We start from the raw sequence: 15796 nt of genomic DNA, 5'->3' as shown, positions 1-15796 counted from the left end.
CCCGAGGAGGAAGCGGAAAGTCAATTCACAGTGAATGAGGCCTTTCAGGCTTCACTCAACCCCAGTGTTTCTCACAAGGAAGGTGAGCTGGGATCTGAAGTCGAGACATGGCTCTGTCCCAGCACCAGGCAGGGAAGTTCCTGCCACGTGTTGGCTGGCAGGGATGCCGACTGTCCTGCTGGGTGGGCCCGGGCTGCCATGCCAGGGACAGGTTCTCAGGCCTGATCAGCAGATGGGCAGAGACAGGGCATGCCCTCCTGATCTGCACCCAACTAGGATGGGGGCACTCATACCCGCTGGTGCTGGCTGCTCCCTGACAGCAGCTGCCCTTACAGCTTCACAGTGGGGAGCACCGAGGCTCCAAAACAAACTTGCCTGGGGATCCCCAGCAGGTAAAGGGGGGCTTATTCAATATCTGCTATCTCTTATCCTTCTAGAAAATTCCACAGCCAGCTCGAGTGAGGCAGAAAGGAAGGCCCAAGTATACTACCGCGCATGTATGAATGAAACCAGGATCGAGGAGCTCAGGGCCAAGCCCCTGATGGAGCTGATTGAGAAGGTGAGTCCCTGGGACACACTCTGGCCTCCCTCCTGCCGTGCCTCCTGCCAGCCCCTCTGGCTGCACCTCTCAGGCCCACTGGTGCTCATCCACCCCACACCTCCAGCCTCCGCACCCAGCTGGAACACGCAGCCTGTCTGTCTGCCACTGCGTGTGCATGCACGTCTGTGCGTGGGGGGACTGTCTGTTGTAATGTGTGGGGTTGTGTGTCAGCATCTGTTGAGGACATCTAAGTGTATAAGTGCATCTGCGTGGGCCTTGGGGACGATATTCACTGGGAATCTCTTCCTCTGGATTGCCACTTCCCTTTCCTCAGGAGGTGGGTGTGAGTGTGCGAGAGGTGTGTGTTGTTCCAGAGAAACCAACAGGGAGTCTTAGGCCAGCAACAGAGCCAGAACTGCTGGATGGAGGCCTCGCCTTGCTCCTGAGCCCAGGAGAAATCTTCCCTCTGGGCCAGGCTGCCTGGCACAGACAGAGATGGCTGCGGCTTTTCTGGCCACCCTTTGCTTGCTCAAGGGCTCGCCATCCTATCTCAGTTCGGGGAAGTTATTGCTGCAGGCATGGGGACTCTCCCAGTCCCTCCTCTCTGGCACAGGCCCCATGTGCCAGTGTGTGCCAATCCTGGAGGACCAAAGAGACTTTTTTTAAAGTCCCAACTTGGAGAGAGACCAAGGTAGACCATAGCTTATCAGCCTTTTTCAAAATACAGAGCCTTATTTCCCGTAGTCACAATTGGATTTATGTCTTAATAGTAATCACGTTCGTGTGATTAATTGTCCAACAAATGAACAACACAGGGGGCAAAGTCTCTGGGATTCACAGCTCAGTTGTTAAGGATGAGTCTTTGCTCCATCCGTGGGTCTCCAGGTCACAGGTCAGAAGCCCTTTCATTTGCTCTGGACGCTCCCAGAGGTCAGATGACTTCTCCAGGGTCACAGAGCAAGTCAGCTGCAGAACCAGAATTTGCATATAGGCTCCTTCCCCTCCCTATCTGCTCTGCCTTCTTCCAGCTCAGAGGCTGGAATATCACAAGTCCCTGGGCCAAGGACAACTTCCAGGACACCCTGCAGGTGGTCACTGCCCACTACTGAACCTCACCCTTCTTCTCTGTCTATGTCAGTGCAGACTCTAAGAACTCCAATAGCAATGTGATCCAGGTGAGCAGGCCTGGGCCAGAGAAGCAAAGGGTGTGGCCTCCTGGGGTGGAGGGAGACCTGCCCTGGGCCGTGGCAGTAGGCTCTGGTTTCTAAGCTGGGGTTATTTCTGGCAGCCCCAAGCAGTGAGATTTTTACAGGCAAGAGACTATGAGAGGGCAGACTACCCATCTCATTGGGCAGCTCATCATGGGCCACAGAAATGACAAGTGATATCAACTCCTGGGCACAGCTGTAGCCACCTCTTTGTCCCCTCCCTTAGCCTCTGGCTCTGTGGTGCTGCTTGGAATGCTTTTGGTCCATCTCTCCCACCAGAGCCTGCCCAAGGCTGAGGATCAGCACACCCAGGAGAGTCCCCAGATTAGGGGTCATAAAGGCTTAGTTCTCAGCCCAACTGTGCCACTCACTGTGTGACCTTAACAAGCATCAACCTCACTGAGCTACACTTTCCTTTTCATCCTAATGAACTATAACAGCAGCTACCCAAGTTGAGGCAAGGTGTAGCCAGAAGGTTCTAATGGTAGCCATCAGGAATTGACCCTCCTTTGCCTGCCCCACTCTCAGGAAACCCTGTACTGACACTGTCCTCTTGAATCCTCATTCCAGCTCTGAAGGTTAGGTGTTATCTCCCTAACTTTCTGGGCGAGGAACCTGGGGATCAGAAAGGTTAAGTAACTTGGGTTAAGATTAAGTCACTGTGTTGGCTCCTCGCCACTTGGGAAGGGTTTAGAGAAGTAGAGTGCATTGCTGAGACCAAGGGGTGTTTGAAGAGGAAGGAGGCTCTGTCCAGCCCTCAGAAGGGCCCAGGTCCCTGCAGCTGACCCCACAGGTGGGCAGGAACGTGTCTGTCTTATCACTGAGTGATCCCATCTGTGACTTCGGCTGCCGGCTTGTGCTCCTGCTGGGACGTGAGCTGGTCCTCAGTGCCTGGTGTGAGAAGTCCTGGGGCAGGCAGAGGCCACAGGGGACACACAAGCCTGCAGCAGGGCCTTCCTCTCACTCTGCCTCCCTCTTTAGGTGGACCAGTCTGGCCTGGGCTTGCCCTCCAGAGATTACTACCTGAACAATACTGAAAACGAGAAGGTGAGTGGAACTTTGCAGTGGTTCTCCCACTGTGTCCTCCACAGCATACCTGGGCAGGTCTTAGAAGCTGGGGGAACACAGGGGTATCACTTTCCTGATGGGCAACAGGCAGCCCAGTCAGAGGAGGGATGCCCCCAGGCTCGCTAGTTCATATGCAGGCACTGTGGGCACAAAGGGCAGGGGTTAGGTGTCATTTGTCCCCATTGTAGAGAGGTGCAGTAGCAGCCTCCACCATTTGAGGGTCTCAGACCTTTTATATACCTCACCTCTAACCCTTCCAGTCACCACAAAGTCACTCAGCTTCTCTGAACATCATTTGCTTTATCTGTCAAATGGATATTCGTTTTACCTTGCCCTATACAGAGGAAGAAATAAGTCTCAGAGACAGAAGTGACCTGTTCAAGGTCACACAGCCAGTAAGTGGGGAGATCCAGAGCCACAACCAGATCACCTCCAACCCCTCACAGCTCTCCCTTCCCCTGCCCGGCCCACCTGAGGTTCACTCTCCTGTCCACGGGGCTCGAGGTCCAGTAGGAGAGGGAGACATTACTTAACTGACCACCCAACTAGATGCCAACTGTATACATTGTGATCAGGGCAGAGGGACTTGATTCAGGACTTGATTCAGCTCTAGGGACGTGGTGGCAGAGGGTGGTTCAGAAAAGGTGCATTTCCAGAACAGGAAGATGGCTGAGGATGAGCCCTGAAGGCAGGGCCAGAGCAGCAGGGGCCAGCCTCGGGGACCTGTGTGTGCCCAGAGGCGGTGGGCTTTACCAGGAGCCCCACGGACACCAGTGAATACACACAGTGCCAGAATCCTCCCCAGAGCTGTTTTCCAGCATGTTTCCTGGGCCCTATGCACAGGGCCGCAGCTGGGCCGGCCTCACCTGGCCCACTGGGTGGCAGGTGGCAGCCATTGACAGACAGTTTTGGGGTGCTGGGTCCCACAGGTGCTGACCGAATACCTGAACTACATGGTCCAGCTGGGGAAGCTGCTGGGCCGGGGGGATGAGGACGCCATCTGGCCCTAGATGCAGCAGATCCTGGACTTTGAGACAGCGCTGGCCAATATCACCATCCCCCAGGAGAAGCGTTGGGACGAGGAGCTCATTTACCACAAAGTGACGGCCGCCAAGCTGCAGGTACCCTGTGCGCCAGCTACTGCAGGGGCAGGGCCACTGGAGTACACAGAGTCGAAAGGGCTCTTGGGGGGAGGGGTCATACCCACTTCATCATGACCTTAAAGCCACCCTTGGAAGGAGGTGTTTATGCCCAGGTTACAGATAGACTGGGGCTCAGACAAGTAAGATTACCTGCTGGTGGACACAGAGTGCGAAGGGACTCCAGAGCCAGGCTTCTTCCCTCGCTGGGCTGCTTCATGTGACAGCATTTCCCTAGCAGCTCCCAGTCATCCAGCACCGAGCACTGAGTAAAGGTGGGGTGTGGATTCCGATGTTGCTTCTCCCTTTGCGGAACAGGAGATGAAGAGACATGATCAGGGCCTGGAGGCTCCTGAGGGCAGGGGTGCTGTCCCTGGGACTCAGGCTTGGCTCAGCTTTTGACCATGTCCCTAGGCAATATCCAGAGGTGTAACTGGGAGTCAGACCTGTACTTTCTGTGAAACTGGTGTGACTCACCGGAGACCTGCTGTCCCCTCCGTAGGTCAGCCTTGCCGAGGCTGCCCCCTGGTGGCTGCTCAGGCCTCCAGGGCCTGGGGTGGACTTCCTACTGCTTCCTTCTTTCTGGCCCGTGTGCTGTTGCTGACCCGCTTGTCCTGGGCCCTGGTGGTCTCCGAGGATCCCATGGATCTCCCTGTTCCTTGCCCTCAGGCAGGAGCGCCTGGTGGCCCTTGCTGTTCTGCTGGGGCGGACCCTGCGCCTGCAGTGGGTTCCACTGCTTGTCGGTCTTCTCCCGGCTTCTCTCCCATCCTTTCCCTCTTCCTTCGAGGAGGAAGTTCCTTCTCTTTTTTCCTCCTCCATCTGACAGATGTATCAGGGGCCACTTGGGCCCCACTTTCCTGTACTTCTGGTCTGGTGGGGACACTAAGAAACAATCCCAGTCTCCCTGCTTAGTGCTGTGGGCAAGAGAAGCAGGGTGCTGAGGCCCGGTGGGGAAGGGCTGGGGAAGCTGAGTGTACACCTGCCCCACAGGGACCTTGGTGTGTGCAGGGCCTCGTGGGCTTCATTCTGGAAGTTGTGCTTCCATTGGTTTCCTGGGTGAAGTGTGTGTCCCTCTGGCTCCAGGCACAGGGCTACAGCCAGCCCTGCTCCACCCTGGCCTAATGGGCAGCAGTTTGGGAGTGTTGAGTCCCTGGCTGACTGGATACCTGCACTACATGGTCCAGCTGGGAGGCTGCTGGGCCTGGGGGTTAGGGCACCACCTGTCCCCCGATGCAGCAGATCCTGGACTTTGAGATGCACTTTATCCTGAGGGCTGTGGGGGGTGCGGTCTCCCAGGCACAGGTGCAGCCCATGCAAAGACCTGGGCTGAGGCAAGAAAGCCCAGCCTTCTGGTGGCACAGCTGTCCCTCGGGTCCCCAGGGAGGTTGGTGGTAGGGTGAGTGGTTCGCGCGGGTTGTTATGGAGATCGGCAGCCTGTGTCGGGCACCATCTGGCACTGTTTTTCAGCTCTGAGGCTGGGAGGTGGAGGGAGATGCAGTTCGCCCCCCAGCTGCAGGGGGCCTGGCCTGAGCACTCACCTCACAGCTCTGACGTGGTGCTCAGAGAATGGACATCAATCTGGCGTGGCCAGCAGGTTCTGCCCCGGAGCAGCCTCTCCCCATTGCTTTTGCTCTCTTGTTTCATGGAAGAAAGGAAAGGTCATAACTTCAGCAGGGGCTGAAGACCACACAGTGCCTGCCGGGGGCCTGGAGTCAGAGGGTCACACCTTGAGCCGTGTGGCCTTAGCAGGTGAGGAGCCCACCCTGAGCCTTGGTTTTCTTCCAGGTAAAAAGCCCTTGCTCATCTGCTCACACTTGTTCTGTGCCGGAACAGAGACAAATGAGACACCACCCCTGCCTTCACCAGGGACAGTGGCTCTTAACTCTTAAGTCATGGAGTCTTTTGAGAACAGCTCAAAAACTACGGACTGTCACCCAGGAAAAATGGGCATGTGTGCATGAAAAAAACACACAGGCTAACATTTAGAGAAGTCCTGGACGCCCCCGAAACCTGCCTGGCCTGCCCACGGGTTATGAGGACATAACGTGACGCAGAAGATGAGATTTTGTTTTGTAAACTGGCATGCGCCATGGAAAAGTAGCATCCCAGAAGTCAATATCAGTAGTGCTGTGCTTTTGTGATCGGTGATATTTCTCAGGTCCCTATCACTAAATTAACTTGAATCATTCCACCCTGGGACAGAGTGTCTTCTTCTCTGGTAGCTGGAGATTTGTTTTCTTCTCCTACTCAAGATGAATCCAGGAGAGGGACTCCAGGCTTACGTGTGGTTCAAGGCTAAACCTGCTGGAACAGAATGGTGTTCCAGGCTAGCCCCAAGTGGAGTTCGGATTCAGAGCCATGAGTCAGACCACCTTTTGCTGCTCTAGGGGTGGAGGGGGGCCTTCTCATTCTTTTCTAGGACCTCCCGTCCCGCAGGCTGTTTGGGCCTCGGCCCTATCCTCTGCCATTTCTCCTGTAAAAATGAAGCCCAAAAGCACCCTCATCTTTCCCACTCCTCAGGCCTGAGTTGGTTGGTGCCCAGCGGTCCTCCTGGGCTGTGGGCATGGGAAGCAGCTCTCAGGCCTGCCTCTAGGGGATTTGAGTCAGGGCAGAGTGTCCTAGTCCATTAAAACTGCTGCATTAGCCAGGCACACCTGTAATCCCAGTGGCTCGGGAGGCTGAGGCAGGAGGATAGTGAGTTCAAAGCCAGCCTCAGCAAAAAGCAAGGTGCTAAGCAACTCAGTGAGACCCTGTCTCTAAAGAAAATACAAAATAGGGCTGGGGGTGTGGCTCAGTGGTCGAGCACCCTGAGTTTAATTCGCCAGCACCAACCAACCAAACAAACAAACAAAACTGCCACATCCATGGAGATGGATCTTGGCACCTGAGTCTCAGGAGTTCACTAAAACAAGACACTGAAATGTGGACATCCTGCTGTCAGCACAAGCCTCTTTATCTCCGAGTTGTGAGAATTGCCCTGTCAGGACTCTGCTCTCCCGGAACAAGCAGGTTTGTGATGAGTAGTAGGGTTTTCCCCACCTGATGCCTCACCCTGCACCAGGGATCTGCCACCTCAGTTCATAAAGCTCTCGTGAGCCCTGTAACTGGTGACATTCGGTAAACTAACCCACTTTCCCAGGGTCTTTGCCACCAGGCCATGCATTCAGGTGACCCTGATTGTGGGACCCAGTTTGAAGGTCTCATCACACACCTCTGAATTCTGTGGCCACAGAAATGTAGAGATTGGCCTGAGGGTCTCCTGCCAGGGAGAGGGGAGGCTCCGGGCCAGGCTGAGAGGCCTGCGGCAGTCAGCTCTGGGGGCAGGGTCACTGACCCCATCTTAGGGAAAGGATAGACAGTGCCCAGAGCTGGTTCCTGCTGGGGACTCTGATATAGGCCTCCTCACGCCCAGCTCAATGTCACCAGCTCATGTCACCCAGCTCATGTCAAGGGGCTGTGCTGTCACCTGCCGGCTCGGGGCCCACTGTGCGCTTCTCTTCCCAGCCTCATGGGGGTTTGCCATCGGTGTTGGTGGGAACATTCACCCAGGGATGACGCCAGTCAGCCCCCTAATGAGAACTGGTTGATGACTTGTACCAGCACCATACCGCCTTTGGGAGCTGCCCCCGCCCTGTCCCCAGCCTCATCTGTCCTTTGAGATGTTTGTTCCCCAATGGATTAGATGTCCACTTAAACCCAGGAGCAGGGGCTGGGGTTGTGGCTCAGTGGTAGAGCGCTTGCCTTGCATGTGTGAGGCACTGGGTTCAAGTCTCAGCACCACATATAAATAGAGGAAGGTATTATGTCCATCTACAACCCCCCAAAAAAATAAAAAATAAAAAAATAAATCCAGGAACAATGGCCTTGTGGTGGAGCCCAGTGGTAAAGCCTGTGCTTAGCCTGCTCAAGGCCCTGAGTTCAATCCCCAGCACCCCGCCAAATACACCCAGAGACGAGTGCCTTGAGTTTTATTTAACCCCCACAGTAAACCATATAACCTCAGGAAAGTCACCTTCCCTGATCAGCAAACTTAGCCTCTGTGAATTGGGGGTCTTGTGACTGACTGCCTCTCCCAGCAGGCGGGGATGGATCTTAGGTGGCTTTGTGGGTACGGTTTTTCTGTATGAAGGGAATGCATTTCTCACTTCCCGTATTTGTCTTACATTTTGCCCTTTCAAGAGAATAGAGAATGGAGTTTGAAATCTGACAGGCCCAGGGCCACTTTTAGAAGGTCTTAAGCGATGATCGTAATTTCTGGATTTGCTGGCTAATTCAGGTGCCCATCCAAGTGATTGACATGTAGAGGTATCTTTGCTAAAAGACTAGATATGCAGCCCAAAGCCTCGTGTTCTGTAAAACTACACACTAAAAATAACTGAACGTGTGGGGAATACAGGGCCAGAGCAGACACATTGCGCAGCTCTGCTTGAGGAAGTGACACCAAGGGACACACGCCAGCATTGAAGCCCGAATCTCTATGTGTTTGCACTTAAGCTGGGCCACTCGGGCCAGCGTCGGACTCAGAGACAGGTAGGGGTCGAAAGTGGAAAGCACAGTCTTGCAAAAGTCATCTGCAGCTGGGTGAGCCAAATCCCCAGCCCTTTTTATTTTTCATTTTGAGACAGGATCCTGCTAGGTTGCTGAGGCTGGCCTTGATTTGAGATCCTCCTGCCTCAGCCTCCTGGGTTTCTGGGATTACAAATGTGCAGCATATTTTACCACAATTTATTTTTAAAATGTTGTAGGACTTCATAACAAAAATCTGCAACCTCAAGAGGGATAGCTCGCATGGCTGGAGGCTGCTGCTGCAGGAGATGCTGGCCGTGATGTGGAGGTGTTGGGGGAGACACCTCTGAGCAGGGCACCTTGGGGTGCCAAAGGGAAAGTGAGATCTGTTGGGAGCTGATAGTTATGAAAAGCCAAGTGTCTCTTTGGAAAGCCCTGGGTACAGGTTCTCATTTTAGGTCCTTAAAACAGAGCTGCTGGGGCTGAGGTTGTGGTTCAGTGGTGGAGTGCTCTCCTAATGCGGGTTAGGCACTGGATTCAATCCTCAGCACCACATAAAGATAAATAAATAAAAATAAAGGCATCATGTCCACCTAAAAAAATACTTAAAAAACAGAGCTGCCGCTGGGCATGATGGTGCATGCCTACTATAATCCCAGAGGCTTGGGAGGCTGAGGCAGGAGGAACAAGAGTTCAAGGCCAGCCTCAGCAACTTAGTGAGGCCCCAAGCAACTTAGCTGCCTCAAAATAAAAAGAGCTGGGGGTGTGGCTCGGTGGTAAAGTGGCCCTGAGTTCAGACCCCAATAACTCCCCAAAACAAACAAGCACAAAGAGCCGTGGGCCTGGTGTGTGCAGGGCTGAGCTGCAGGCTTCTCCCTTCTTGCTGCAGTCATCACCGACTTTGCTGTCCCAGCTCCCCCCTCGGCAGCCTAACCTGTGGACTACAGTTTACCCCACAACACTGGCCCTCCTGAATGTTGGATCCTCTGCAGCAGACTGCTGCTGCTGACACCCTTGTTGAGTGGGACAGTGCTGGCTTCTGTGTGTGACCCTCCCAGTTACCAGATATACGGGACTCATTGTCATGATGATCCCTGTTTTTCACATGAGGTGCTGAGGCACAGATGGGCACATTAACTTATCAAAGGTTGCACAGCTCATAAGCAAGAAAGCTACACCAGGAAAGCTACCTAGCCTATCTCCTGATTCTTAATTGTTAGGGGTCTGAGGCTCCATGTCTTCCTCTATAAATGGGGATAATTGTGGCCACTGCTTGGTCAGTTAGGCAGTGGCACATGCCGCATGGGAAGGGCATAGTGATGGTGGTGGCTGATGTGCCTGCTGCTGCTGCAGCCTCTCATCCCACCCTGGTTCCGCTTCAGATGAGGTTTGCCTCTGGCTCCTGGGGACGCTATCCACAGCAGCGCTCACTAGCCAGCCAGCCTCTGCCTGGAGCTCCATCTGCACCATGGTCCCAGGGCAGAGGCACAATGACACCTTCCGAGGGACACCCGAAGACGGGGCTGAGGAGAAGCCACCCTCCAGCCTCATGCTGTCCCCTTCCCTTGCAGACCTTGGCACCGGCCATCAACTGGATGCCCTTCCTCAACGCCATCTTCCACCCCGTGGAGATCAACGCATCGGAGCCCATCGTGGTCTATGACAAGGACTACCTGGAGCAGGTCTCTGCCCTCATCAATGCCACAGTCAGATGGTGAGGCCAGCAGCCCTGCTGGGCAGGAGGGGCAGAAGGGGCAGGAGGGGCAGGGCAGCCGGACGCAGGGCGCCGCACCCTGGTGGGCTTCCCCGAGAGGCAGCAGAGGGTGCTGGTCCCCTGGGCAGCTTCAAATCCTGCTGCCCTCAGCCAGCTGTGTAGCTGTGGGCATGTCCCTTGTCCTTTGTTGGGGTCATACTGTCACCCATAAAGTGGAGATGCAGATAGCACCTGCCAAGCAGGTGATTCGTGAGAATCACACAAATTGATTCATGTTTTAACACATTCCTGGCATGGAATAGGACGCTGCCAATACCACCCATAATTTTTTGGTTAATACTTACGGGTTTTTTATTTTATTTTATTTTTTTATTTCAAACGCTTATAGAAATGTTGAAAAATACAGAAAATAGGAAAAATGTAAAATTATTCAAAATACTACTCTTGATCATTTTGGGGGGTGTTTGTGTGTGTGCATATCAGGGAGAGAAGGTGTGAGGGAAGAGAAGATTCCAATCCATAGTTCTTCTTTCTCCTTAATGTGACTAGATGGATAATCTACTTTTCCCTTGACTTTTCATTTTTATTTTAGTAGTAGGAGTACTGAGGATTAAACCCAGGGGCACTTAACCACCGAGCCATATCCCCAAACTTTTTGTATTTTATTTAGAGACAGGGTCTCACTGAGTTGCTTAGGGCCTTGCTGTTGCTGAGGCTGGCTTTGAACTCACTGTCCTCCTGCCTTAGCCTCCCGAGCCACTGGGATTACTGACATGCACCACCGCTCCAAGCCTTGCCTTGACTTTCATTATGAATATTTCCCAGTGCCATCCCAAACCCTCTGTGAGGATCATTTTTATAGTTGCATAGTATTCCATCAACTGTACATGCAATCTTTGCCATACCCTCCCCCGTAGTCAGACTTTCAGGGTGATTCCGGTTGAGGCTAGATGTTGAATATAACGAACATCTTTGTACTAAGGTAACATCTTTGCAAACTTGACTCAGCATGGTCAGTTGGTCAGTCACAGATAGGTTCCCTGTGCCCTGTGGGTGGAACATGGGAATTGTCTTCATGAAACCTGGCTGGCCAGAGTTTCCTTTCCTGCCCCTGCTGCTCTAAGGCCTCTACTTCCTGTCTGGCCTTCAGCAGGGAATGGCAGCCTCCTCCCCACTGTTGCATACACCACCAGGCAAGTCTCTAGGCAGTGGCTTCACAGCTTCAGACACAAAGCAGCTAAGCAGCAGCATGTATTGAGCACTGCTGGTATGCAAGTGATTGCACCAGACACTGGGAGCGCCAGGCGTTCCTCGGAGAGTTACATTCCATGTGCTTGGAAGGCAGCTGCCAACCGAGCCCCAGGTAGGCTAGGAAGGAGGCCGGGGTGAGGCTGTTCAGGAGCCCCAGGCATTTCTGAGCCAGCATCCTCTTCCCCAGCCTGGTGAACAACTACATGACCTGGAACCTGGTGCGGAAAATGAGCTCCTTCCTCGACCAGCGCTTTCAGGACGCTGACGAGAAGTTATGGAAGTCATGTATGGGACCAAGAAGGTGAGCGGCGACAGTGATTCCTGGGTTCATGCTGAGCACCTACTGTGTGCTCTGCCCTGAGGCTGGTAAGACCACTGTACCCTCAGGGCTGTGGCACTTATGAGGGTTGAGTCTAGGAGGAGAATGAAGAGGCCACTGAGGGTCCATCTGGGGTCATGGGAACACTGATGGGGACTTAGGCCCCCAGGGTGGGCAGAGGCTCTGGAAGGAGGTGGTTATGCCAAGCCAAAGCACAAAGAGGAGTCTTAGCAACTCAGCTGGTTTGCAGAGAAGGTAGTTTCTATTCTGTGCCTCCAGCTGCTTCCCCGTGGAAGATGAGATGTCAGCGCTCTCCTTATGTAACTGTGACTCTAAAGGTGGGGACTTCTTCCCCAGAAGCATCAAACACATCAAACACCTGCTCACGAGGGTTCCCTGATTCTTATCCTCCCTGTTTGTGGTCAGGGGAACCCAGTCCAGATCCAGGTTCTCTCAGGGAGCAGGAGTCCCAGGCCCCAGATCCAGTAGGCTCCACCCATCTTAAGTGCCCCCAAACCTCTGCGGCTCCTTTTGTAAGAGGCTTCCAGGCCTCCCTCCCTCCCTCTCGCATGGGAAGCTGATGCCAAGAATTCTGATGCCAAGAATGAGGCCTCCCATCTCATTTACGCATCCAACAAACAGTTACTCCTGCACTGTCACTGTGGGCCAGGCCCCAAGCCCAGTGTGGGAATACCAAGATGGGTGGGATGGATCTGTGCCCAGGAGCCCTGCCTGCCTGGGAGGTGCCAGGGCTGACCTGCCCTCATGTACCTAAGGCTCAGAGAATGGCTGGGAGTGCCCCGGCTGCAGAGCAGGGGACGCTGGGCAGAGATTTGAATGGGAGGTTCTGCTTCTTACCACACAGCCTTGGGCGGGTCACTTAAATGGGGCAGGGACTTGGTCTTCCCGTCTGTGAAAAGGTGATCCCTGGGCTCCGTTTCTTCAGGCCGTAAAGTCGGTTCCAAAGGCGGAAGCTTCTGCTGCACACCTGGCCGGCTGTCCTCGTGCTACCTGCCTACAATCCGCAGATCTTGGTGGGAAGGAGGGACCCCTCTCCACTCCCTGCTGGTGCTCCTCGGGTTATGGTGAAGAGGCTACACGTCGCACAGCCTCCTCAGGGGCCTATTGTCCCTCCTTTTCTGCCCGGAGGTGGCCCCCACGTCAGATGAACCTGCCTGACCCTTTCTTGTTTCAAAGAGTTTTCTCCTCATTCCAAAACCTTTGTCGTAGGCAGTCAGAGTGGCCTTTTTGCGGGAAATCACTGGAGCCAGACTCTCTGGGCTCAAGCCCACCGCAGCACTTACTCCCTGGGTGCTCCCTTTGGGCCAGTGACTTAACCTCTCTGTGCCTCGTTTCTCTCCCTTAGTCTCCCTGGAGCATTCTAGGTGTGCAGCCTGCACACCCTGGGCTCTCAGGCGCTCGGTGCTGTCACGGCTGTTGACATCATTACTGCACCTCTGTCTCCTGCTGGATATTCTGGGCATTTCCAGAGTCCTCAAGGGCAGGCCCGCCGTTGATTCAGCTCTAAATTCCTGAGACCTGGCACAGTCCCCGAGCAGGGGAGTCACTCAGGACACAAATGCGTGTGTGTAAAGTGAATGGGCTTCTCCAGAGACACCGGGCAGAAGACAATAAGAATCTGCCCGTGATCCAGCCGTCAGAGCCTCTGCCCAGCCTCAAAGTTGGAGACTCCCTAGCTGTGACCCAGTATGTGCTTGGCCTCAGCATATCCAGGCCAAGTCTGTGTCCAGCTGTGGGCTGCCCAGTGGCTGGCAGGGCGGCGGGCAGGAGGGAGAGGGGAGCAGAAAGCAGCCATTGAAACGGACACAGGTTGGGACAGCTAAGCAGAATCCAGGGGCTACACTTAGACTCGAATGGCCTTTCCTTCCTTCTTGACTAGAAAAAAAATGTTTTAAGTCATAATTTACATACAATAGAGTATTCAGTATACCTGGCCATGGTGGCACACTCTGGTAATTCCAGGGAGACCCTGTCTCAAAATAAAAATTTGAGACATAGACTAGTTTAGTGTGGTGTTAGGGTGGCCCTGGGTTCCATCCATAGCACCCCACTAAGAAAAAAAGAAAGCAAGCCCGCCTAGCATGTGTGATGCCCTGGGTTCAACCCCCAGCACTTAAAAACAATATGCACACACATGTGCATAGAGTGTGGGTGAAGGATACAGTTGGTTGATTTGTGACAATGAAGTCGTGTGTGTGACCACCAGCCTGGTCAGGACAAACAAGGTTTCCGTGGACCCAGTTACCCAGCATGCCCTCGGGCCCCTTCCTGCGTCTCCTCGAGGTGCTGCAGATGGGCAGCCGAGTCCTACGGTGTCTGCCTGGCCGCCTGGCTCAGTGAGTCTGTGGAATTCGTCATGTTGTGGCATCTCTGAGTAGCTGGTGCTCCGTGCTGCCAAGTGGTATGTCACTGTAGAAAAACACCACATTTTGTTTATCCATCTGTCTGCCGATGGGCATTTGGGTTGTTCGAAGTAGGGCTGGTGTGAAGCAGGCTGCCCCGAGCTGGTTGTCACGCCTGTTCCTGAGGGTTAAGAGGACCCTGCAGCCGGACCGGTTTCCATAAGCAGGGTCATCACACCTGGTCATACACACTGTCCATGGAGGGATGGCCGGGCAGGGGGACAGCGAGGCTGAAACCCTCCCAGTGCTCTTTATCAGCCCATGCTATGGGGAGCTGCAGCTCAAGGACCATTTCTGGTTCATACTGAGGTGTCCTGTGGGCTAGCACTGCTTGTGGGTGAGACTGAGGAAGAACCAACTTAAGCCCGGCACAGTGACACACCTGTGATCCAAGCTGCTGGGGAGGCTGAGGCAGGAGGATTGCAAGTTCAAGGCCATTCTGGGCAATGAGCATTGAGAGACCCTATCTCAAAATAAAATATAAGGAAAGAGCTGGGGTTTGGGTGGGCATGCGGCTTAGTGGTGAGGCGCTTGCCTGGCATCCTTAGCACATTAACAAAAAAAGCCGACATTGAAGTTTTGTGATGTCACTGTGGCCTTCTCTCTCTAGGAGGCTGTAAATGGGGCTGGGCCCCTGGCCTTCTGGGAAGGTTGCCGTTGCTCAGGTGGACGGGCAGCTTCCCGAGGTTCTGCGCCTCCAAGATTCCTTGTGTCCTCCAGGAGGCAGGACCAGGTGGAGTTGGCGGGAGCCCCAGATGAAGGACCAGGCATGTCAGAGTTCCCATCCCTGTGGCACCCCTACCCACTGTCACCTACTGGACCAGTGACTGCCCTTACTGAATTTCTGCTTCCTGTCTGTCCAGTGGCCCATCCCTGCCTGCTAGGGGTGCTCAGTGGCAGACCTTCGTGAAATGCCAAGCACAGAGGCTGGTACTCAGGAGATAGTAGATGGTGGCCATGAGGGGTGTCTGTGGCCTAAAGTAACTTCTGTGGCCAGAAGAGGTTTGTCTCCCTGGAGTTCTGGGGGGAAGCACAGGCCTCTGATGGCGCCACCTCCCAGCCAGGCCTTGGGAGAAGGAGGACTGGCCCTAGTGACCCTCTGTGCTCGTGTTTTTCAGACCTGCCTTCCTCGCTGGAAGTTTTGCATGAGTGACACGGAAAACAACCTGGGCTTTGCCCCGGGCCCCATGTTTGTCAAAGTGACCTTCGCCGAGGACAGCAAGAACATAGTAAGTACCTCCCCTGTGGACAGAGTGGGCATCGCATCTGCTGGACCACCCCCCACCCTGCCGCCAGCCTGACAGCCCACACTCTGCTCTGCCCTGGGCCTTTCCTACTCCAGGCCACAGGATCCTGGGGCCTTCTTTAACTCAGAGGCCGTCTTCTCAGGCTGCAGGGTATGACTTACTAAATGACTTCCATGGTTGAGGGCCAGGCCAGTTTGTGTTATTTAATTTAATCTTCCCAGTGACCCCACAGGCTACCACAGCCATCTCCACCTCCTGGGGCTGTGAAGGACCTCACCAGGTAATGTTGACCTGGAAGTGACATTTTTCTTACTCTGAGGGTGACAGAATTATTCGGGCAGGTAGAGGATCATCATGGCTGAGTGCTGGGGAGACAGCCA

The 15796-nt window shown here is 54.2% G+C and overlaps 1 pseudogene; it reads left to right on the top strand.

Annotated features, from left to right (window-relative positions):
* LOC144370523 (endothelin-converting enzyme 1-like) overlaps positions 1–15796 on the top strand; it is a 37626-nt pseudogene that overhangs the window by 8562 nt on the left and 13268 nt on the right.

Source organism: Ictidomys tridecemlineatus, chromosome 14 (assembly GCF_052094955.1).
Source record: "Ictidomys tridecemlineatus isolate mIctTri1 chromosome 14, mIctTri1.hap1, whole genome shotgun sequence".
NCBI lineage: Eukaryota > Metazoa > Chordata > Mammalia > Rodentia > Sciuridae > Ictidomys > Ictidomys tridecemlineatus.
This window is presented reverse-complemented; position numbering and strand designations above follow the sequence as displayed.